This window comes from Arachis ipaensis, chromosome B3 (assembly GCF_059453495.1).
Source record: "Arachis ipaensis isolate K30076 ecotype BB chromosome B3, ASM5945349v1, whole genome shotgun sequence".
Classification (NCBI taxonomy): Eukaryota; Viridiplantae; Streptophyta; class Magnoliopsida; order Fabales; family Fabaceae; genus Arachis; species Arachis ipaensis.
In genome coordinates this window covers 111,150,469-111,175,720 of record NC_142438.1, presented here as the reverse complement: position 1 = coordinate 111,175,720, position 25,252 = coordinate 111,150,469, and the positions used below count along the sequence as shown (strand labels likewise).

General features: G+C 37.4%; 1 non-coding gene across 1 annotated transcript; it reads left to right on the top strand.

Moving 5' to 3' along the window:
- The first annotated feature begins 8,176 nt into the window (after positions 1-8,176).
- On the top strand, positions 8,177-8,284 carry LOC148572038 (small nucleolar RNA R71). Its single transcript, XR_015908707.1, has one exon. It is a non-coding gene; the product is annotated as a small nucleolar RNA R71 (small nucleolar RNA).
- Positions 8,285-25,252: the final 16,968 nt, after the last annotated feature.

The window sequence follows — 25,252 nt, the reverse complement described above, 5'->3', positions numbered from 1 at the left end:
ATTACTCTTTGCAGGAAAGGAAACAAGAACCTTAAAGCATGAAGCAACATTTAGGAAGAAGAAGGAGAAATCAAATTGTTTCCTGACAACAAAGAGAAAACAAGGAATTTCACAAGGTGGTATTGTTCCTTGCTAATTCTTTAAAAAGGGCAAACAAAAGCATGCGTGTTCTGGTTTAAACTGTAAATGTTGAATCTTTCTGGAATGTGTAGTTTTTTTTAGTATGTCTGTTTGTTAATTGCCTTGAATAAAGTGAATGCCTAGATGTTTGGATATAACTTCACCTTCTTAAACAAGTGCGTGCCATGCTTGTTCTGTTTCCAAAAAAATAAAAGAAAAGTTTGAACAAAAGTAACTTGGCTAAATTAGTGACAAATCAAGTAGAATCAAGTGGTGGTATGCATGCTTGATTGTTTAGTCAGATCACTAAAATTAGAGTGTAGAATTATCATTTTTTTTATGTAGAAAGTGAACATTGTCTATGGATCTTGATGAATAAATGTCTTTGGCCATGAAAAAGAAAGAAAAAGAAAAAGAAAAAGCCACGGAAAAAGGCAACCAAAAAGCAAAAAAATTGAGAAAATAAGCTAGGTACCAATGGTTTGAACTTCTGAGACAAATGCCTGTGGTGTTTATGTATTAAGGATATGCTTGGATGAATAGGTTCTGAGGAGTGTTTCAACACTTGGTAACTTGGGTTAACTAACCCGGGATTATCAACCAAAAGTCCATTATCAAGAGCAACCTAAATACAAAACATTTAGTCACACAAAGAGGTGCTGGGCACCAATGTCTCAAGAAGAAATGTGAACTAAAATGCCTAAGGTGGATATGTGTAGTGCACTGATAAGAAAAAGAAAATGCCAAAGGCTTGTGAAACACATGACACTAAGCAAACAAGGAGCAAAAGAAGCTCTAAGAAAAAGAAAAGAAAAACAAAGAAGAGAAAAGTGCCAAAGACATAAGAATAACAAGAGGCCATAGCAATTTTTGATGGATGCAATGAAAAAGTGATAATCCTACCTGATAAGTATGAAAAAATGATGCTGCAACTTTCTGCATAAAACCCTTCTGATGAACTTCAAATGCTTGCTAATATAGCCAATGTAATTGCTTTCTGTTTCATACTTTCTTCTCAAATAACTCAGGACTTGCTTAGGGACAAGCAAGTATTAAGTTTGGTGTTGTGATGCCAAGGCATCATAGGCTAGTTTCACTAGCATTTTTCTGTTAGTTTTAGTTGTTTTATGCATTTTCTTGAGCTTAAAGTAACCAAAAATGGTTAAATGAAGAACAAAGTAATGAACCATCCAAACAATATGATTTTGATGCAAATTCCATGAGTTTTAGTTATATTACTTAAATGCTATGAATGAAAGAATTCTCATGAAATTTTGCAAGACTTTGATGCAATTGTTTGGATGATTTCAGGGAAGAAGAGGCTAAGCAAGGAAGCAACAAAATCAATAAAGGAAGCTTGAATATCACATGTGGAGTTTAAGTTCCAGTTTAAGCCTAAACTGGAGCTTAAACGCCAAAATCATGAAGGATAAGAAATGCTGGGATTGAAGTTTAACCTCCAGTTTGACCTCAAACTGGAGGTTAAACGCCAGAATGAAAAGCCTCACTTAAGGAGTATTCCACGTTTAACCTCCAGTTTGACCTCAAACTGGAGGTTAAACGCCAGAATGAGTATGCCACCCAGGGAGGAGTTCCACGTTTAACCTCCAGTTTGACCTCAAACTGGAGGTTAAACGCCAGAACCAGGAAGAGTACCAGGGAGCCATTCCACGTTTAAGCTCCAGTTTGACTCAAACTGGAGCTTAAACGTGTTCGATAGCTTTTCTACTCCAGGGTTGCTCTCTCCATCTCCACGTTTAACCTCCAGGGCCACCATTCCAAGCTTCCACGTTTAACCTCCAGTTTGACCTCAAACTGGAGGTTAAACGTGTTCGACCTCCAGTATGCCTCCACCCTTTTCCACGTTTAACCTCCAGTTTGACCTCAAACTGGAGGTTAAACGTGTTCGACCTCCAGGGCTGCCTTTCCTATCTCCACGTTTAAGCTTCAGTTTAACCTTAAACTGAAGCTTAAACGTGTTCGACTACATGACTCTCCAGGGCTACCTTCTTCCATTTCCACGTTTAAGCTTCAGTTTAACCTTAACTGAAGCTTAAACGTGCTTCTACAAAAGGCCTCACTGGAAGTGCCTGGCGTTTAAGCTGCAGTTTAAGCTTAAACTACAACTTAAACGCCACTCTTGGAAAAGGTTTCTGGGCCAAAAATATTGTGATTTAAGTTAGTCTTTGAGCACAAATATTAACTTAAACTTACTTTGGTATGAAACCCAATTGAATATCATGGTTTATGGGATTGGGCCTGAAGGATTGATGAGTTTGAAATCTCAATTTATTGAGTCATGTGTCATTATTTGATTATCACTAAGTTGGCTCAATAAATGTTACAGGATTTGGATCAACAACCTCATCAAGGTTATGGATCATAAACCCAAGGCAAAAGGAAAGCAAGGAGAGGCCTCAAAGCCCAAGAAGCACAACTGAAGCTCAATATAGAAAGTGTATAAATAGGATAGAAGTTAAGTTAGAAGGAACTTTTACTTTCACTTTTAGCTAGTTTTCCTTTTCTTTGTAATTGAATTCAGAGCTATGATTCACTAAACCCCCTTTCATTGGGTTAGGGAGCTCTATTGTAATTCAATGAATCAATAATAGTTTATCTTCTTCTTCAATCTTTTCTCTTGAATTTTGTTAGAAAGCTTCTCGATCTAATTCCATTGAGTAGTTGTCTTGGGAAAGAAACTACTCATACTTGGAATCCTTCGGAGCCTTGGGAAAGGAATGGAGGATTCATGCTAGAGAAGCTTTCTCACAGTGGATTGGATTGGGGTTTGGATGGATATTGTGACATGTAATCCTACCAAATTGTGGTTCATGAAATTGTGTGGTATAATCAGTGATCAAGCATCATCTCTTCTTATGAACATTTAAACCAAGGGATTGGGAATTTGTTTGTTTTTAGAGAGCATTGGTGAGCCAAGGAATTGGGATCCAATCATATAAGATTGCCAAGCAAAATTTAATGAACGCATTGGTTGAGGAAGAGATAAACATGTTTTGATTCGGAGATCTCAATATCTCCTATAACCCAATGAATTCCCCATTTCTGATTTCCCCTTTCTCTTTACATTCTGCAACTCAATTCATGCAATCACCCCCATTCCCTTTTAATTTCAGCAATTTACATTCTGCTCTTTAATTCATGCAATTTAAGATTCAGCCATTTAATTTTCTTGTCATTTACTTTTCCCGCCAATTTTACATTCCGCAATTCTCATCTCAAATCTTGATTCCGCTCAACTAGAACACACTTCTAATCCGAATTGCTCACTCAACCAATCCTTGTGGGATTCGACCTCACTCTATTGTGAGTTTTTACTTGACGACGATAACCGGTGCACTTGCCGGAAGGAATTTTGCCGATCGTGCAATTTCTTAAATCGTAGCATAACACGTTTATGCGCATCACTTGGTATGCAGTGTTGAGTGGTCCTTGCCCATGATATCTTGGAGGCTATTGCCTAAAGGGTTGATCAGATCCTTTTGGCTCCATCCATCTTTGATTGCTTAGACCTTGATGCATATTCCTGCTATAGCTTCCACTCCTTTCAACAGATTTAGAACCAAACTCAAAGCGAGAGAGGTGAGAACTCATAATAGCAAAAAAATTTAAAAAAAAAAAAAACAAATTTAAATTAAAAGGTTATTGAAATTTAAATTTTGAATTTGAAAATTAAATTTTTGAAATTTGAAATTTGAAATTTTTGAATTTTGAATTTTTGAAAATTGAATTTTGAAATTTGATTTTTGAAATAAGACAAGATAAGATTTTTGAAAAAGAAATGATTTTTGAAAAAGATTTGAATTTTGAAATTTAAATTTTGAAATTTTAAATTTTAAAATTTGAGATTTGAATTTTAAATTTAATGAGGAAAGAGAAAAATAATAAAATGACACCAAACTTAAAATTTTTAGATCAAAACGAAGAAAACAACTAAGAATAACTTGAAGGTCAAGATGAACACGAAGAACAACTTGAAGATCAAGATGAACACCAAGAACAAATTTTTTGAAAAATTTTTAATAACTAGATAAAAACTAATAACCTCTTAAAAAAAAGAAAAAAAAAACAAAAATAAAAACAAATAAACAAGCAAATAGTAAATATTTACAATAACCAATAATAAGGCACATGTTTGCAATTCCCGGCAACGGTGCCATTTTGAAGAGCGGAAGATTGATGGTTTAGAGGTTATAGTAAACTCTCGTTGCAAGTATAGTTACTAAACCAAGCAATCAACCTTTCTTACAAATGTTTTGGTTGTCACAAGTAACAAACCCCTAAATAAATTGATAACCGAAGTATTTAAACCTCGGGTCGTCTTCTCAAGGAATTGCAGGGAGGTGTTCTTATTATTGGTTATGAGTTTGTAAATTGGGGGTTTTTAATGTATAAGATAAAAAGCGAGAATAGTAAATGGCAAGAAAGTAAATTGTATTAAATTAAATAGATAATAAAACTCTTGGCAAGGTATGAAAACTGGAAGTCCTATCCTGGTTATCCTTATCAATTGTAATGAGAATTGGATTTTTCTCCCACTTTGTTAACCTCTAACTATGAAGGTAAGTTAAGTGGATGAATTAATTCTGATTCCTCAAGTCCTAGTCTTTCCTTGGGAAAAGTTAGAGTTAGTGGAACTCGAATTAATTCTTGAAGAATTCCAATTTTTAATCAACAATGAGTTTGATAACTCAAGCATCACCAATTAATTAACCAAAGCAAAAAAAGAAAATTCTAAATTAAATTAAAAGCATTTAATAAAATAATCATAAACTGAAATACCTCAAATTATATTAAATAGAAAGTTAAATTGAACATAGGAATCCATAAACCAAATTGGCAACATCAAATAATCAACTAAAGTAATGGAATGAATAAAAGTAGAAGGGAAATGACGTTAGGATTTTTGCCAGTAAAGAATTTCATAAAAACAGTCGCGTTGTAGATATAGTCTCTAAACCGATAGAAATCCCTTCGTACAAATGTTTTGGTTGTCACAAGTAACAAACCCCTTAAAATTTATAACCGAGTATTTAAACCTCGGGTCGTCTTCTCAAGGAATTGCAGGGAGGTATGTTCTTATTATTGGTTATGAAGATTGTAAATTGGGGGTTTTGGAAGTAAGGTGGGAATATGTTATATGACAAGTAAGATAAAATAATAATAATAAAATCTCTTGGTAAGGTATAAGAAATTAGAAGTCCAGACTTAGTTATCCTTATCAATAATAATGAAAGTTGAATCTTAATTCCACTTAGTTGACCTTTACTAAAGCAAAGGAAAGTCAAGGGACTAATTAGTTTGATCTTCGAATCCTATTTATTTCCTAAGAAAAGGTTAGGATTATTTGAAGTTCAGTTCAATTGGCAAGATAACAATTAACAATTATGCTGTTGAATTGGATAACTCCTGAGTTACTGATTTCTTAACCAAAACCAAAAGGGGAAAAGTAAATCTACTGGAATAAAAATGTCTTCAGATGGGAAGCAGTAATCATGTAAATAAAAGAAAGCAATCATGACTTGAAATACCTCAAATAACATTAATTAAGAAAATTAAATGTAACATGGAAGAGTTCATAAATTAAATAAAAATAAAGAACCTGGGATTGAGAGTCACTGCTAAAACTAAGAGAAGTCCTAAATCATAAGAGAGAGAGGAGAGAACCTCTCTCAAAACTAATCTAAATCATGAGAAGTGAATTATGTGAGCCTCCTTATGAATGGATGCATTCCTCCACTTTATAGCCTCTAATTTGTGTTTTCTGGGCCGAGAACTGGGTCAGAAACAGCCCAGAATTCGCTGGTCTCGAATTCAATCACGCTGGATTTCTGTCACTGCGACGCGGCCGCATGGATCATGCGATCGCGTTATCTAGCGTCAAGGAAACCATAGCATATTATATATCAAATCGAAGCTCCAGACATTAGCTTTCCAACGCAACTGAAACCGCGTCGTTTGGATCTCTGTAGCTAAAGTTATAGCCATTTGAGTGCGAAGAGGTCAAGCTGGACAGCTTAGCAATTTCTCCAACTTCTTGTATTCCTTCCACTTTTGCATACTTCCTTTCCATCCTCTGAGCCATTCCTGCCCTGTAATCTCTGAAATCACTTAACACACATATCAAGGCATCTAATGGTAATAAGAGAGGATTAATAATAAGAAAATATAAGATCAAAGAAGCATGTTTTCAATCATAGCACAAAATCAAGAAGGAAATATAAAACCATGCAAATATTATGAATAAGTGGGTAAAGGGTTGATAAAATCCACTCAATTGAGCACAAGATAAATCATAAAATAGTGGTTTATCAGGAAGCTTAAAGTAAAGGAACATTGAACCTGTGATGAAGAAGAAATAATCCTAAATCCTAAAACTAAATCCTAAGAGAGAGGAGAGAACCTCTCTCTCTAAAAACTACATCTAAGTCCTAATAATTGTGAATTGTGAGCTTCTTTTTGAATGAATGGATTCTCCCACTTTATAACCTCTAATCTGTGTTTTCTGGGCCGCAAACCGGGTCAGAAACAGCCCAGAATTCGCTGGTTGCGAATTCAAACATGCTGATTTTTTGTTACTGCAACATGGCCGCGTGGAGCACGCGTTCGCGTCATCTAGCATAAGGGCAACTATAGCATATTATATATCAAATCGAAGCGCCGGACGTTAGCTTTCCAACGCAACTGGAACTGCGTCATTTGGACCTCTGTAGCTAAAGTTATAGCCGTTTGAGTGCGAAGAGGTCAGGCTGGACAGCTTAGCAATTTCTCCAACTTCTTGTATTCCTTCCACTTTTGCATGCTTCCTTTCCATCCTCTGAGCCATTCCTGTCCTGTAATCTCTGAAATCACTTAACACACATATCAAGGCATCTAATGGTAATAAGAGAGGATTAAACATAGGGAACTTAAGGTCAAAGAAGCATGTTTTCAATCAAAGCACATAATTAGGAAGGCAAATGTAAAACTATGCAAATAGTATGAATAAGTGGGTAAAGAGTTGATAAAAACCACTCAATTGAGCACAAGATAAACCATAAAATAGTGGTTTATCATTGCTTTTCAGTAACATATTTATCCTCTTCAGAGGAGGAATACTCATCAGAGCTCATGAACGGTAGAAGTAAATTCAATGGAATCTCTATGGTCTCTGTATGAGCCTCAGATTCCCATGGTTCCTCATTAGGGAACTCCTTGGAAGCCAGTGGATGTCCATTGAGGTCTTCCTCAGTGGAAATCACTACCTCTTCCTCCTCTCCTGGTTCGACCGTGTGGGTTATGTTGATGGCCTTGCACTCTCTTTTTGGGTTCTCTTCTGTATTGCTTGGGAGAGTACTAGGAGGGAGTTCAGTAATTTTCTTACTCAGCTAACCCACTTGTGACTCCAAATTTCTAATGGAGGACCTTGTTTCAGTCATGAAACTTTGAGTGGTTTTAATTAGATCAGAGACTATGGTTGCTAAGTCAGAGTGGCTCTGCTTAGAATTCTCTGTCTGTTGCTGAGAAGATGATGGAAAAGGGTTGCTATTGCTAAACCTATTTCTTCCACCATTACTGTTGTTGAAGCCTTCTTGAGGCCTCTGTTGGTCCTTCCATGAGAGATTTAGATGATTTCTCCATGAAGATTATAGGTGTTTCCATAGGGTTCTCCCATATAATTCACCTCTTCCATTGCTGGGTTCTCAGGATCATAAGCTTCTTCTTCAGATGAAGCTTCTTTGGTACTGCCTGTTGCTGCTTGCATTCCAGACAGACTTTGAAAAATCATATTGACTTGCTGAGTCAATATTTTGTTCTAAGCCAATATGGCATTTAGAGTTTCAATCTCAAGAACTCCATTCTTCTGATTTGTCCCATTATTCACAGGGTTCCTTTCAGAAGTGTACATAAATTGGTTACTTGCAACCATCTCAATGAGTTCCTGAGCTTCTGCAGGCGTCTTCTTCAGATAAAGAGATCCTCCAGCAGAGCTGTCCAATGACATCTTGGACAGTTCAGACAGACCATCATAGAAGATACCTATGATGCTCCATTTAGAAAGCATGTCAGAAGGACACCTTCTGATCAATTGCTTGTATCTTTCCCAAGCTTCATAGAGGGATTCACCTTCCTTCTGTCTGAAGGTCTGGACCTCCACTCTTAGCTTACTCAATTTTTGAGGTGGAAAGAATTTTGCCAAGAAGGCATTGACCAGCTTTTTCCAAGAGTTTAGGCTTTCTTTAGGTTGTGAATACAACCATGTCCTAGCTCTGTCTCTTACAACAAAGGGGAAAAGCATAAGTCTGTAGACCTCAGGATCAACCCCATTGGTCTTGACAGTGTCACAGATTTGCAAGAATTCAGCTAAGAACTGATGAGGATCTTCCAATGGAAGTCTATGAAACTTGCAATTCTGTTGCATTAGAGAAACTAATTGAGGCTTAAGCTCAAAGTTGTTTTCTCCAATGGCAGGGATTAAGATGCTTCTCCCATAGAAGTTGGGAGTAGGTGCAGTAAAGTCACCAAGCACCTTCCTTGCATTGTTGGCATTGTTGTTGTTTTCGGCTGCCATGGCTTCTTCTTGTTTGAAAATTTTTGTTAGGTCCTCTCCAGAGAGTTGTGCTTTAGCTTCTCTTAGCTTTCTCTTCAGGGTCCTTTCAGGTTCAGGATCAGCTTCAACAAGAATGTCTTTGTTCTTGCTCCTGCTCATATGAAAGAAAGGAGAAGAAAGTATGGAATCCTCTATGTCACAGTATAGAGATTCCTTGAGATGTCAGAGGAAAAGAAGAATAGAAGGAGGAGGTAGAAAGGAGAGAATTCGAACTTATAGAGAGAGGGAGTCCGAATTGCACATTGAGAAAGAGTGCTAATCCCTTAAATAGAAGAAGGTGAGAAGGGGGGAAAGAATTTTCGAAATTAAGTTTAAAAAGATTTTGAAATAATTAAAAGAAATTTTGAAAAACTGGTTGATGATTTTTGAAAATTAAAATTGAGAAAGTAGTTAAGTGATTTTGAAAAAGATTTTGAAATTAGAAATCAAAAAGATATGATTGAAAATCATTTTTGAAAAAGATGTGGTTGAAAAGATATGATTGAGAAGATATGATTGAAAATCAATTTAAAAAAAATTTTTAAAATTAAAGTTGATTACTTGACTAACAAGAAATTAAAAGACATGATTCTAGAATTTAAAATTTGATCCTTTCTTAATAGGCAAGTAACAACTTGAAAATTTTGAATTAAATCATTAATTGTAGCAAGGATTTTCGAAAATAGTAAAAAAATGGAAAGGATTTGATTTTGAAAAGATATGATTGAAAAGATATGATTTGGAAAAGATTTGATTTTGAAAAAGTATGAAAATTTGAAAAAGATTTGAATTAAAAACAAAATCTTCCCTCTTGTGCCATCCTGGCGTTAAACGCCCAGAATGGTATCCTGGCTGGCATTTAAACGCCAGTTTTCCTTCCTCACTGGGCGTTTTGAACGCCCAGCTTTTTTCTGTGTAATTCCTCTACTGAATGTTCTGAATCTTCAATTCTCTGTATTATTGACTTGAAAAGACATAATTTTGAAAAAAAAAATTTTGGATTTTTAATGATGAAAAACAACAAAATGAAACTAACCTTGTAAAACTAAGATTAAATAAACAATGCATGCAAGACACCAAACTTAGAAATTTTCATATTAGAGACACTAACAAATTGAGAATGCATATGAAAAACAACAAAACACACAAAACAAGAGAAATTAAAGATCAGAGCAAGGAAATCATCAAGAACAACTTGAAGATTAATGAAGAACAAAACTCATATATTCGAAAAATGCAAGGAAACAAATAAAACATGCAGGACACCAAACTTAAAAATTGACACTAGACTCAAACAAGAAACATAAATTATTTTTGGTTTTTATGATTTTATAAATTTTTTTTGTAATTTTTTGAAAATTATTTGGAAAAGAAAATAAAGATTTCAAAATTCTTAATAAGAATTACAGGAATCATGCAATGTTAGTCTAAAGCTTCAGTCTAAAAAGATTAGACATGGCTAGCCAAGCTTCAGCAGGACATTACATACAACAGCCAAATTGATGAGAATCAATCAGCTTTTGTGATGATAAAAACATCATGTGAAACTCTAGAATTCATTCTTAAAAATTCTGAAGAACAAAAATAAAATAAAGTTACCTAATCTAAGCAACAAGATGAACCGTCAGTTGTCCAAACTCGAACAATCCCCGGCAACGGCGCCATAAACTTGGTGCACGAAATTGTGATCATCAATGGCGCCAACAACTTGGTACGCACAATTGTAATCTCAACTCTTTGTTACAACTCCGCACAACAAACCAGCAAGTGCACTGGGTCGTCCAAGTAATAAACCTTACGTGAGTAAGGGTCGATCCCACGGAGATTGTCGGCTTGAAGCAAGCTATGGTCATCTTGTAAATCTCAGTCAGGCGGATTCAAATGGTTATGGAGAATTAATAATTAAAAGATGAATAAAATATAAAATAAGATAGAGATACTTATGTAATTCATTGGTGAGAATTTCAGATAAGTGTATGAAGATGCTTTGTTCCTCCTGAACTTCTGCTTTCCTATTGTCTTCATCCAATCATTCATACTTCTTTCCATGGTAAGCTTTATGTTGGGTTTCACCGTTATCAATGGCTACCTCCCGTCCTCTCAGTGAAAATGGTCCAAATTCATTGTCACTGCACGGCTAATCATCTGTCGGTTCTCGATCATGTTGGAATAAGATCCATTGATCCTTTTGCATCTGTCACTACGCCCAACACTCGCGAGTTTGAAGCTCGTCACAGTCATCCCATCCCAAATCCTACTCAGAATACCACAGACAAGGTTTTGACTTTCCGGATCTCAAGAATGCTGCCAATAATTCTAGCCTATACCACGAAGATTTTAATCTTAGATTAGAAACTTAAGAGATACACATTCAAGCTTGTTTGCATGTAGAATGGAAGTAGTTGTCAGGCACGCGTTCATAGGTGAGAATAGTGATGAGTGTCACATAATCATCACATTCATCATGTTCTTGAGTGCGAATGAATATCTTAGAGAAGAAATAGGCTTGAGTTGAATAGAAAAACAATAGTACTTTGCATTAATTCATGAAGAACAGCAGAGCTCCACACCTTAATTTATGAGGTGTAGAAACTCCACCATTGAAAATACATAAGAACAAAAGGTCTAGGCATGGCCGTGAGGCCAGCCCCCAAAACATGATCAAGAGATCAAAAGATGAACTAAAGATTCCAAGATGAAACTACAATAGCAAAAGGTCCTATTTATAGAAAACTAGTAGCCTAGGGTTTACAGAAATGAGTAAATGGTGCAGAAATCCACTTCCGGGTCCACTTGGTGTGTGCTTGGACTGAGCATAGAAGCTTTCACGTGCATAGGCTGTTCCTGGAGTTAAATGCCAGCTTTTGTGCCAGTTTGGGCGTTTAACTCTAGCTTTTATGCTAGTTCTGGCGTTTTGACGCCAGAATTTTTATGCTGACTTGGAACGCCGGTTTGGGACACCAAATCTCGGGCAAAGTATGGACTATTATATATTGCTGGAAAGCCCAGGATGTCTAACTTCCAACGCAATTGAGAGCGCGCCAATTGAATTTTTGTAGCTCCAGAAATTCCACTTCGAGTGCAGGGAGGTTAGAATCCAACAGCATCTGCAGTTCTTTTTCAGCCTCTGAATCAGATTTTTGCTCAGATCCCTCAATTTCAGCCAGAAAATACCTGAAATCACAAAAAAACACACAAACTCATAGTAAATCCCAGAAATGTATTTTTATTTAAAAAATAATAAAAATATAATAAAAAGTAACTAAAACATACTAAAAACATACTAAAAACAATGCCAAAAAGCGTATAAATTATCCGCTCATCATCATCCCATTATTCACAGGATTTCTTTCAGAAGTATACATGAACTGGTTATTTGCAACCATTTCAATGAGTTCCTGGGCTTCTGCAGGCGTCTTCTTCATATAAAGAGATCCACCAGCAGAGTGGTCCAATGACATCTTGGACAATTCAGATAGACCATCATAGAATATACATAAGATGCTCGATTCTGAAAGCATGTCAGAAGGACACCTTCTGATCAGTTGCTTGTATCTTTTCCAAGCTTCATAGAGGGATTCACCTTCCTTCTGTCTGAAGGTTTGGACTTCCACTCTAAGCTTGCTCAACTTTTGAGGTAGAAAGAATTTGGCCAAGAAAGCATTGACCAACTTTTCCTAAGAGTTCAGGCTTTCTTTAGGTTGTGAGTCCAACCATGTCCTAGCTTTGTCTCTTACAGCAAAGGGAAAAAGCATAAGTCTGTAGACCTCGGGATTAACCCCATTGGTCTTAACAGTGTCACAGATTTGTAAGAATTCAGCTAAGAACTGATGAAGATCTTCCAATGGAAGTTCATAAAACATGCAATTCTGCTGCATTAGAGAAATTAATTGAGGCTTAAGCTCAAAGTTGTTTGCTCTAATTGCAGGAATTGAGATGCTTCTGCCATAGAAGTCAGAAGTGGGTGCAGTAAAGTCACCAAGCATCTTTCTTGCATCTCCACCATTATTGTTATTTTCGGCTGCCATCTCTACTTCTTTTTTAAAAATTTCTGTTAGGTCCTCTCTAGAGTTTTGTGCTTTAGCTTCTCTTAATTTCCTCTTTAGAGTCCTTTCAGGTTCAGGATTAGCTTCAACAAGAATGTTCTTATCCTTGTTCCTGCTCATATGAAAAAGAAGAGAACAGAAAAGAAGAGAAATCCTCTATGTCACAGGATAAAGATTCCTTTATGTGAGTAGAAGAATAGGAGAATAGAATGAAGAAGGGAGATGAAGAAGAATTCGAACACAGAGAGAGGGAGTGGGTTCGAATTATAAGTAGAGGAAAAGTTTTAGTAAATAAATAGAATAAATAGAAAGAGATGAGAGAGAGAGAGTATTCGAAAATTAATTCAAAAGAAAATAAAAATATTTTTTTTATTTTAATTATTAGTTAGAATTCGAAATTTAAGAAGAGAATTAAAATTAAATTAAAATTTAAAACAATTAGTTAATTGAAAGGAATTTTGAAAAAGAGGTTAATGATTTTCGAAAATTAGAGAGAGAGAAAGGTAGTTAGGTGGTTTTGAAAAAGATATGATTGAAATAGAAAACTTTTTAAAATCAAACAAAAAGTCAAGTAGTTAATTGAAAAAGATTTGAAAATCAATTTTGAAAAGATAAGAAGTTAGAGAAGGATTTTGAAATTAAATTTTGAAAAAGATATGATTGAAATTTATTTTGAAAAAGATTTGAAAAGGAAATTAAAAAGATTTGATTTTTGAAATTAAAGTTGATTACTTGACTAACAAGAAACTAAAAGATATGATTCTAGAATTTAAAGATTGATCCTTTCTTGATAGGCAAGTAACAACTTGAAAATTTCTGAATCAAAACATTAATTGTTAGCAATAAATTCAAAAATATGAAATAAAAATAAGAAAAGATTTTGAAAATTAATTTTGAGATTTTCGAAAACATGAAAGAGAAATGAAAAAGATTAGATTTTTGAAAAAAATTTGAAAAGGTGGAATTTTTTTTAAATTAAAATTTTGACTTGACTAATAAGAAACTACTAAATTTTAAAAATTTTTGACCAAATCAAACCAAAATTTTGAAATTTATTAGTAAAATAAGAGAAAGATATTATTTTTAATTTTTTAATTTTTAATGAGGAGAGAGAAAAACACCAAAATGAAACAAAACAAGAAAATTTAAGATTAAAACAAATAATGCATGCAAGAACACTTTGAATGTCAAGATGAACACCAAGAACACTTTGAGGATCATGATGAACATCAAGAACACATTTTTGAAAATTTTTTTAAGAAAAGAAAAACATGCAAGTCACCAAACTTAGAAATTTTTAATGTTTAGATACTAACAATTCAAGAATGTATATGAAAAACAAGAAAAGACACAAAACAAGAAAATGTAAAGATCAAACAAAGACAATCATCAAGAACAACTTGAAGATCATTGAAGAACACATGCATGAATTTTTGAAAATTTTAAGAAAATTAAAAAGATGCAATTGACACCAAACTTAAAATTTGACACTAAACTCAAACAAGAAACACAAAATTTTTGGTTTTTTTATGATTTTATGAATTTTTTGTATTTTTCGAAAATTATTTTGAAAAAAAGAAAATAAAGAGATACAAAATTTTTAATAAGAATTCCAGGAATCATGCAATGTTAGTCTAAAGCTTCGGTCCAAAAATTTAGACATGGCTAAATAGCCAGCTAAGCTTTATGTGAAAGCTTCGGTCCAAAAGATTAGACATGGCCAAATGGCCAGCCAAGTTTCAGCAGAGCATTACATACAACAGCCAAATTGATGGGAATCAAAAAGCTCCTGCAATGATAAGTGAAAGCCTCAGTCCAAAAAAATTAGACATGGCTTAGCAGCCAGCCAGGCTTCACATATCACCTGAAACTCTAGAATTCGTTCTTAAAAATCTGAAGAACACATAAATTTGTTTTTTGAATTTTTCGAAAATAAAAGTAAAAAGCTTAAACATAAAATAAAATTACCTAATCTAAGCAACAAGATGAACCGTCAGTTGTCCAAACTCGAATAATCCCCGGCAACAGCGCCAAAAACTTTGTGGTGGGAAATTGTGATTCACACTTTTCACAACTCCGCACAACTAACCAGCAAGTGCACTGGGTCGTCCAAGTAATAAACCTTACGTGAGTAAGGGTCGATCCCATGGAGATTGTCGGCTTGAAGCAAGATATGGTCATCCTTGTAAATCTCAGTCAGGCGGATTCAAATGGTTTTGAGGATTTGATAATTAAAAGATAAATAAAATATAAAATAAAATAAAGTTACTTATGTAATTCATTGGTGGGAATTTCAGATAAGCGTATGGAGATGCTTTGTTGCTTCTGAACCTCTGCTTTCCTATTGCCTTCTTCCAACCATGCGTTACCTCCTTCCATGGCAAGCTGTAGGATCCTCTCAGTGAAAATGGTCCTCTACGGTTTCTGCACGGCTAATCAACTGTCAGATTTCTCGTCTCGGATGAAAAATACCAGGTACAGCTACCGCATGGCTAATCATCTATCGGTTCCCGCTAGCGTCGGAATAGAATCCATTGATCCTTTTGCACACTGTCACTTGCACCCAACATTCGCAGGTTTGAAGCACGTCACAGTCATTCCTTCCCATATCTTACTCGGAATACCACAGACAAGGTTTAGACTTTCCGGATCCCAGGAATGCTGCCAATTATTCTAGCCTATACCACGAAGATACTAATCTCACAGACTCGGTCCGTGTATTAGATATCCAAGAGAATATACTCCGAATGTCGTCCCATGACTACGTTGAACATCATGTAGACCGCTTTGTGGTTGTCAGGCACGCGGATCTTGGCTAAGCGAGTAACAAAGATTGGGTGATTGTCATGGGTCACCCCTTCATTCTGACTTAATTGAATTAAGTATGAGAGTATATCTTAGAGAAGAAGTAGGCGTGAATTGAATAGAAAACAGTAGTAATTGCATTAATTCATGAAGAACAGCAGAGCTCTACACCTTAATCTATGGGGTGTAGAAACTCCACCGTAGAAAATACATAAGTGAAAGAGGTTTAGGCATGGCTAAATGGCCAGCCCCCAAACGTGAAAAATGGTCTCAAAGATCAAAGTGATCAAAAGATATTCCAAAGATGTAAAATAAATCTCTAAAAGTAGTTTTTATACTAAACTAGTAACCTAGGTTTACAGAAAATGAGTAACTAAGTACAGATAGTGCAGAAATCCACTTCCAGAGCCCACTTGGTGTGTGCTTGGGCTAAGCATTGAGCTTTACATGTGCATAGTCTGTTCCTGGAGTTAAACGCCAGCTATGGTGCCAGTTTGGGCGTTTTACGCCATGATGTTTTAGGCTAGATTTGGACGCCAGTTTGGACCATCAAATCTCGGAAAAAGTATGGACTATTATATATTGCTGGAAAGCCCAGGATGTCTACCTTCTAACGTAATTGAGAGCGCGCCAATTGGGCTTTTGTAGCTCCAGAAAGTCCACTTCGAGTGCAAGAGGGTCAGAATCCAACAGCATCTGTAGTCCTTTTTCAGCTTTTGAATAAGATTTTTGCTCAGGTCCTTCAATTTCAGCCAGAAAATACCTGAAATGACAGAAAAATACACAAACTCATAGTAAAGTCCATAAATGTGATTTTTGAATAAAAACTAATAAAAATATAATAAAAAGTAACTAAAACATACTAAAAACTATGTAAAAATAATGCCAAAAAGGGTATAAATTATCCGCTCATCAGTACGCACACTTAAGAAAACTATTTTGGGAATGCGCATGCACAACCCTATGCATACACACACTGTCCTGTTCTTTTAAGAAAACCTTGTTTTTAACTATTTTACCTTCCCAGCAAGCTTGTGAACTTCCGTAAAGCTTACCTAGGATGTCTTAACTTATTTTTAGGCTTTGAAACATAGAGAATATCATAAGTAAGTCAACTAGATAATTTCAGCTAAAAAGTTTAGAAGATGGAGCCTTAGGTTTCTGGAGTATTAAGGATGGATTAGTTGAGTGAGATGATGGAGTACTGAAAATGATTTCTAAAAACCACTGATTGTTTTATACTGAGATTATTGAGATGCTATGCGCCTGGCAGGGACGGTAGGTTAATCTCGCCTGTCGAGGTCGCGAGGGTGGCGTAAGGGGTGGTGGTTAGTCCTGCTTATATTGAGATGTGATGTCTGTGGCAGAGTATCGCGCTCGCATCCTTTCGGATCACAGGAGTGTGCCCGACACTATATCCATGGGGGTTCCCGTAGCTATATCCGTGATCGAAAGGCAATATTCCCATGGGGATGTGTCGGGTTAGCAGTTAAACCGACGATTTGATATCATAGCCAAATAGGACAGGCATTCATCATGTGCATATTTTATCTGTTTTCTTGCTTTTCCGACTTGCATTTTCCTAATTGTATAACATGCTTAGTTGTTTCTTGAATTACTTGATATACATGATTATACTTGTGCTTTACTTGTATTGCTATTACTTATGTTTTCTGCTGAGATTGAAGAGGTTCAGAAGGCAGTGGCGATGGGATCGCATGGAGGTTAGGATGGCAAAGGCTATGGGACAATGGTGTAAATGTTAGATTAGAAAATCCCTAAGTTAGATTCCCTTATTTTATTATGGTTTTAAAGTGATGGTTTTATATTGAGTTATCCTTTAAGTTGAATCTCATGATTGATAGGAAGCTCTAGGATTGCCTCTGGCATCCCGGAGTCTTATATCTTACATTATTGGGCATTGTTACCATACTGAAAACCTCCGATTCTCATACCTATTTTGTTGTTGTTTTTCATATGCAGGTCATAACCCACCTCGGTGAGTTGCGAGATGATGACAAAGAGGAGGATCTTGATTATCTTTTGGAGTCTTTTGGATACTTTATTTTGTACTCTCACTTTTGTATTTTATTTTCCTTAGAGGCTAACTTTGAGAGAGATTATTGTATATACTGTTTTACTTTCAAAACTCTGTATGTTTGTACATAACTAGTTGGCCTAAAATTCGTAGGGTAAGGCTAGTTCCTTATGACTACTATACTTATATATCTATTTATGCTTTCTTATCTTGTATACCTTGTACCTTTCTGCTTTTAGCTTCGTGTGAATATTTGTGCTTTTGAAACTCTGTTTTGAGCTTATTCCTTCATCGGGCTTCTAGAATTACTATTTCTTTCTATATATATTATTGTATAAACATTAGAATTGTGGTGATCTTTAGTTATCCTTTGCTTTACGGTAAGGTTTAGGGTAATTAGGGTGTTACATTTAGTGTTATCAGAGCAGTTCGTCCTTGTGAGTCTGAGAGATGGACCGATTGTGCTTCATTGCATACTCTGTGTCTTTTTCTTTGATGCTATTTAGGTTATCTACTTGATATTGCATAGCATGCTTGTTTGTGAGTTCCTTTTTAGGATAACTGAACCACTAAGCTTTTCATATTGAGACTGATCACTTTGATATCAACTGTTTAGTGTAGACAGGAACCCTAATGGCTACTCACGAAAGAGGTCGTACTCGTACACGGGAAGGAACTGAGAATGATCGACCGGCCGACAACCATGCCGGGTTCATAGTAGCGATGGCCAACTTGGCTAATATTATGGAAGCAATTGCTGCTACAACTTTGCAAGCAGTAGAGAGATTGGGCCAATCGGCGGGAGAAACGATAATGGACACGGGAACAAAAATGGAGAAGGAGACGGTAATGACTTGGGAGGTGCTCTGATGACCTTGGCTTCGTTTCTCAAGGTTCATCCACCGACTTTTAGAGGTTCGACCAACCCCACTGAAGTGAACAATTGGTTCCAAGCTATGGAGCGTTCTCTACAAGCCCAGCATGTTTTGAACAACCAATTTGTAGAGTTTGCAGCATATCAACTATTAGGAGAGGTGCAACACTGGTGGCAAGGGGAATGCCGATTACCACAGCTTCAAAATGCCAACATTCCTTGGGATGTATTCCAAACGGCTTTCTACAAGAACTACTTTCCTGAATCTGTAAGGGAGGCTAGGGAGTTGGAGCTTTTGCAGCTGAAGCAGGGCTCATTGTCTGTGGCCAATTACACTAGTCGGTTTGAGGAGCTTTGTACGTTCTCTAGGGTATGTTAGGGTGCCCCGGAGTCCTATGAGAGCTGGAAGTGTATTAAGTATCAAGGAGGCTTGAGGGATACCATTATCGAGAGATACTCGTGGGGGAAACCACAATCGTGTGCGTGGAAGTTACTTCCAACCATGAGCTCAGAACTTTAAGAGAGGAGGACATGTACTTCAAGGTTAAGGGGGCCTTAGGAGGAACAACTATGATCAGTAACACCCAGAGAGAGGGAGAGGTAATAAAAGTAAGGTTTCTCCAGATTCAATTTGTAACCGTTGCAAGGCGTTTTCATCCTTATGATTCATGCAAGCTGGGTATAGGTGGATTCTTTACATGCAGATTGCCAAGACACATGGCGAACGATTGTCCTTGTAGGAGGACTTCAAATGCGGGCCAGAACCAGCAAGGTCGGGTGTTTGCTGTAAAGGCCTAAGATGTTGCAAAGTTGTATCCGTTGATGAGAGGTAAGTGTTTAATTGGTGAGAAAACATTGGTTGTATTATATGATACTGGAGCTTCACATTCGTTTATTGCCTTTGATAAAGTTGAGGAACTAGGATTAAAAGTATTAGAATTATCATTTGATTTGCATGTGCATACCCCGTATCAGATGGTTGTGACTAGGTCAGGTTGTAGGCAAGTAGCTTTCAAGATTGAGGATAGAGACTTTGTTCATAATTTGATTGTTTGCCAATGTTTGGGATGGAAATGATTTTGCGGTTTGATTGGTTGTCAAAGAATCGAATTTTGTTAGATTGCTTTGAGCGATCAATTCGGTTTATGCTGAAAGGGGAAAGTGGAACAGTGGTAGCTAAGGGTTATTACTTGAACTCTGTATTGGTGAACTGCAGTGGGAAAGAGTGTCAGGGTTATATATTGTTGGCTGCGAATACATTAGGTGATGTATAGATGTTAGATCAAATTCTGGTAGTTAGAGACTTTCCTAAAGTATTTCCTGAAGATATTCCCGAATTTCTGCCTCAAAGGGAAATTTGAATTTGCGATTGACTTGGTGCCGGGAGCCGGACCAGTGTCGATTGTGCCATACTGAATGGCTCCAATAGAGCTGGCTAAGCTTAAGACTCAGTTGGAAGAGCTTCTAAACAGGAGGTTCGTCTGATCGAGTGTATCTCTGTGGGGAGCGCCAGTTTTCTTGGTGAAGAAAAAAGATGGGGGAATGCGACTTTGCATGGATTATCGGCAGTTAAACAAAATGACTGTGAGGAACAAGTATCCGTTGCCGAGGATAGATGACTTAATGGATCAGTTGCAAGAGGCTAGGGTGTTTTCAAAAATTGATTTAAGATCTGGTTACCATCGAATAAGGGTGAAGGAGGATGACATTCTGAAAACTGCATTTAGGACGTGATATGGGCACTACGAGTTTGCAGTATTGTCCTTTGGGTTGACAAATGCACCTGTTGTGTTCATGGATTACATGAACAGAGTATTTCGTCCCTTTTTGGACAAATTCGTGGTGGTTTTCATAGACAACATCTTAGTTTACTCAAAGACGGCGAAGGAGCACGAAGAACATCTGAGAATTGTGCTACAGGTTCTGAAGGAGAGAAAATTGTATGCTAAGTTGTCCAAATGCAAATTCTGGAAGGAGGAAGTGAAGTTCTTAGGTCACGTGGTGAGTAAAAGAGGGATAGCAGTGGATTCTTCGAAGGTTGAGGTGGTGATGGAATGGAAAATACCGATGACAGTGACTGAGGTCAGAAGCTTCTTGGGGTTAGCTGGATATTATAGAAGGTTCATTCACGGGTTTTCACAAATTGCATTACCAATGACTAAGTTAACAAGGAAAGAGACACTGTTTTTGTGGACGTCGGAGTGTGAGGAGAGCTTTCAAACCTTGATGGAGAAATTAACTTCAGCGCCTATTTTGATTTTACCAGAACTGCATCAACCGTTGAAGTATATTGTAATACTTCTTTGAAGGGTTTGGGTTGCGTGTTGATGCAACACCAAAACGTAATGGCTTACGCTTCGCGTTAACTGATACCATATAAGGTGAATTACCCGACTCATGACTTAGAATTGGCGGCGATTATGTTTGCATTGAAAATTTGGAGGCACTACTTTTACGGAGTAAGGATTAGAGTCTTTTCTGATCACAAGAGTCTTAAGTATATCTTTGATTAGAAAGAGCTCAATATGCGTCAGAGGAGGTGGATGGATGATGCAGGCAGAAAGTGGTGAATTAAAAATTATTAGAATATATGCGTTGCAAGTATAGTTCTTAACTCGCCAGAAATCCACCGCTCAATTTAGAAAGGTGTCACAGAAAATTGAAATTTAAAATACTGGGAGTATGAATCCCAGGTCGTCTCCCAACGAGTTGCAGGAAAGGGTGCTATTTTATTAATCAGATGTTTTCGAAAAGGTTTGAGTTGAGTAAACAGGAAATTAAATTGATGAAATTGAATAGTGTAAATAAAAGCCTTGACTGGGAGTTGATTATATGGAAGCCCTATTCTTGATGGAACACTCTTAAGATTAATTGACAATTGAGAGTTATTTCGTTTAGTTATCCTTTACTAAGTAAGGGAAGGTAAAACAAGTTGGAATACTGTTCTATTCACAAGTCCCAATCCACTCTTGGGAGGATTGGTGTCAGGAATTAGAGAGCAAACCAACAATAGCCCAATTACAATCTTTCTCTTAAACCTTCCAACTCAAGGGTTCCTTTCAATCAACTCTCCATTAAGTTAGGGAACTACTCACTCATTGTAAAGGTAAAATTCATAGCATATAAAAAGGAATTAAAGAAAGACATTGTAAATAAAAATTAAAATAGTCAATTAAAGATAAAAGTGATCCTTGTATTAAATAATCCTAAAAATATTCCAATGGTAAAATTAAACAAAGCAAAGAACATGGAAGAGTAAGCCAAGTAAAGAAAACGAACTAGAATGACTAAGTCTTGATGAGGTAATAACTCTTCTCAATATCCCAATGCAAAAAGCTAGAGAAACTAAAATCCTAAGAACTATCAATGTCTAGAGAGAAAACCTAGGGGAGGAGTAAAACTAGATCTGAAAACTAAAACTGTGTAGAATGAATGTTGTGTCTGGTTTCTGCATGTTCTCTGGCTCTAGTCTGCTGTTCTGGGCCGAGAACTGGGTCAAAATAGGGCCCAAAATCGCCCCCAGCGAATCCTGCAGATTATACAAATTTTGCACATTTTTATTGTGGCAAATTTCAAAATGGCGCCGTTGCCGGGGAACTGCAATCGTGTGCCTTATTATTGGTTATTGTAAATATTTTTCTTTTTACTTGTTTAATTGTCTTTCTTTTTCCCCTCTTTATTTCTTTTAGCTACTATGAAATCTCACCCCTTTCACTTTGAGTTTGGTTCTAATGTTGTTGAAAGGAATGAAAGTTATAACAGGAACATGTTTCAAGGTCAGAGCAATCAAAGATGGATGGAGCCAAGAGGATCTGATCAACCCTCTAGGCAACAACACCCTCCAAGATATCATGGACAAAGACCGTTTAACAATGCATACCAAGCAAATAGACATGGTGGACAACCTTGTATTTACCAACAAGCCCCACCCTGTGCCTATAGACCAACCTCTCAACATAACCTCGAACCACCACACTCACAAGCTTCTCTTCACCATTCGCCACCACATGATCCCTATTTACCCCAATTCCAATCCAATCACTCCCAAGCACCACCACTTTCCTATGTTTCATGTCTAAATCCATCACCCCGAGAATCAGAGGTTCGCCTCAAGGCAACAGTAAATAAACTTCAAACAACCATTCGACAACTCGAGCAAGCAGTAATTCAATTAGCTTCTAGACGCGCGAACATTCAAGGACCGACCACAGCCCCATGTGGACAATCTAATGAAGAGCATAGCATGAAGGAGACACTAGAAACTCCAGTGGACAAGACAGAGCATGAATTCGTACTAGAACAAGTAGAAGAAGCTGTCATTGTACAAGAAGAAGAGTTGGTTGAAGATCTAGGAGACGCTGAACCTCCATGGGAATCCAGAGTTGAGGAGAACTCCGTCAAGGACGTTACAGTTGATGCTAAGGAGGATATTGCACAATCCCCAAGGCAAGTCGTTTATGAAGAACTAGACGGAATAACCCAGGACACAAATTCCCTTGATGATGATAGTCACAAGTCAAGCTCTCTTAGTAATGAACTTGCATCCGCAAGTGAATTCTCTGAGATCGAAGAATCTTCCCCAAGTGAATACGAAGATGATGCAGAGGTAGATTTCTCTCAACCTCCGATCTATGACTCGAGTGATGAGGAAGACATAGAAGACTTTGACCAGGATACAGATGCAATTGAAGAATCTTGCGAAGAAGTGGAGGAATTCATAGAAGAGCACAAGGGAGTAGAACTTACAGAACCACCAGAAACACCTACCCCAAGGCCATTACCGCCTAATACAAGCTTCAAGTGGGTACAATCCTTAACCTTTAACTTTACTTATTCACTTGAATATGGTTTACTTGAAACAGATGGCCAGCTTAGAGCCCTCTATGGCTTTAAGAGTAAGCGGGAAATGGCTCGTGCTCAAAGCTGGTGCACAAGGTTCAATAAGGTTCCACGCTTCAACTTGAAGTGCACAGATTGGTATCATGCTCAATTGAATGGATCTCGAAAAACGTTTGGTCACTCTGGTGAGAATCTACTTTCTAAACCGCCCAGATGGAAAAATATAGATCAAAACGAAGGCAGATTTAGAACCAAAGTTTGGAATCCTTGAAAATATTCTGATATTCATCACCCCAGGAGCCTGAAAATCTGCTTGAAGCTGCTCAAAAGCTTCACATACCTAGTTTGGGACCCCAGAGGCTACTGGCATTCCAAACATTGGTGGAGATTTCTGGATGAATTTAAACACAAGCCACCATAACAGGAAGCTCATCTAATGTCCAACTTAAGGACTTTAACTAAAAGTGCTAGGTGGGAGACAACCCACCATGGTATGATCGTTCCTTTTGCAATTTTAATTTTATTTAGTTTTGTTTGTTTTTTAATTTTATTTTTATTTTATTGAACCTGGAATCATGCATAGCATTCACATTAAGCATTGCATTCTGCATACTGCATTCTGCACTCTGAAAAAAAAAGGGTGTGCGACGCGACCGCATCACCCATGCGATCGCGTCAAATGGCGAACTACACTTCCAACGTGACCGCGTCATCCACGCGGCCGCGTGACCTGGAGATCGGTGTAGACATCCAACGTCCAGAAAGTTAGGTTGGAATCGTGCGGCCATTGTGCATCTAGCACAAAATGGTCCACGCGATCGCATGCCCCATGCGATCGCGTCACTTGCACACAATCAATCCCACGCGACCGCGTGAGCGACGCGATCGCGTCGCATGGATTGCACAAATCCTAAAAGGAGACAGAGAGTTGGGCTGGAACGATGCTGGATTCGTGCGTTTAGCAAAAATTCCAGCGACGCGATTGCATGCGCCATGCGATCACGTCATTTACTCTTTTTGCCCTCCGCGCAATCGCGTCATCCACGCGATCACGTCAACCACCTTTTTCGCTCCAGCCACGCGACCGCGTGCCCCCCGCGGCCGCGTGGATTCAAATTATAACCCCCCAGGTCATGCGAAACCCTATTGTCGCGCCCCCCTGAACCCCACTCCCTTCCTTCTCTCCTCCTCCAAACCACAACCACCACCCAGCCACCACCGCGCCACCACCCAGACGCCGTCGCCACCCACCCCCTCCCTCCTTCCCCCTTCTTTCTTCCTCTTTCTTCTTTCTCCCTCCTCTTCTGCCACTGCTCCCCTCCGCATTGTTGCAAATTTTACACCACTGGTATGCCATGGCTTCTATTGTTTTCTCACGTACATGTTGAAGCTTCCATGTAAATGAGACCCTTTTTATTTGGCATTAACCCACCCATACTTCATTTATTTTCGTATCTCTATTTCTGGGTTACTTTTCTTCCTTTTTTCTTTCAGGATGGCCACCCGGAAGGGAACCAGAAGACGTTTACATGGGAAAACAAGACAAGTCCATCTGCACAATCTTTGGAGAAAAGTATCAGTTGAAGCCACCCGTCCACTTGCACATCTTAGCATGCACCGAGGACGGTACAATCTTTAAGTGTGGGGAGGTCGATACCGATCTCCATGGGTTAGTATTTTCTTCTCAACACCAATATTTTATTTTCTTTGTTAATTGCTTTATTTGCATATTTAATTGCATGTTTGTTTGATTTTATGCATTTAGTTACTACTTGGTTGAAGTAATATTTTCTTTTTCAAGAAATGTTATAGTATTTCACTATTTTAAAATCAAAATTTTTGTTAAATTTGTTTGAAGTTGTATTTGGAACATGATTTTTGAGCCAAAAAACACACAACCTGTGAGATTTTGAGCTTATTTATATGGTTACATTATTTAACCA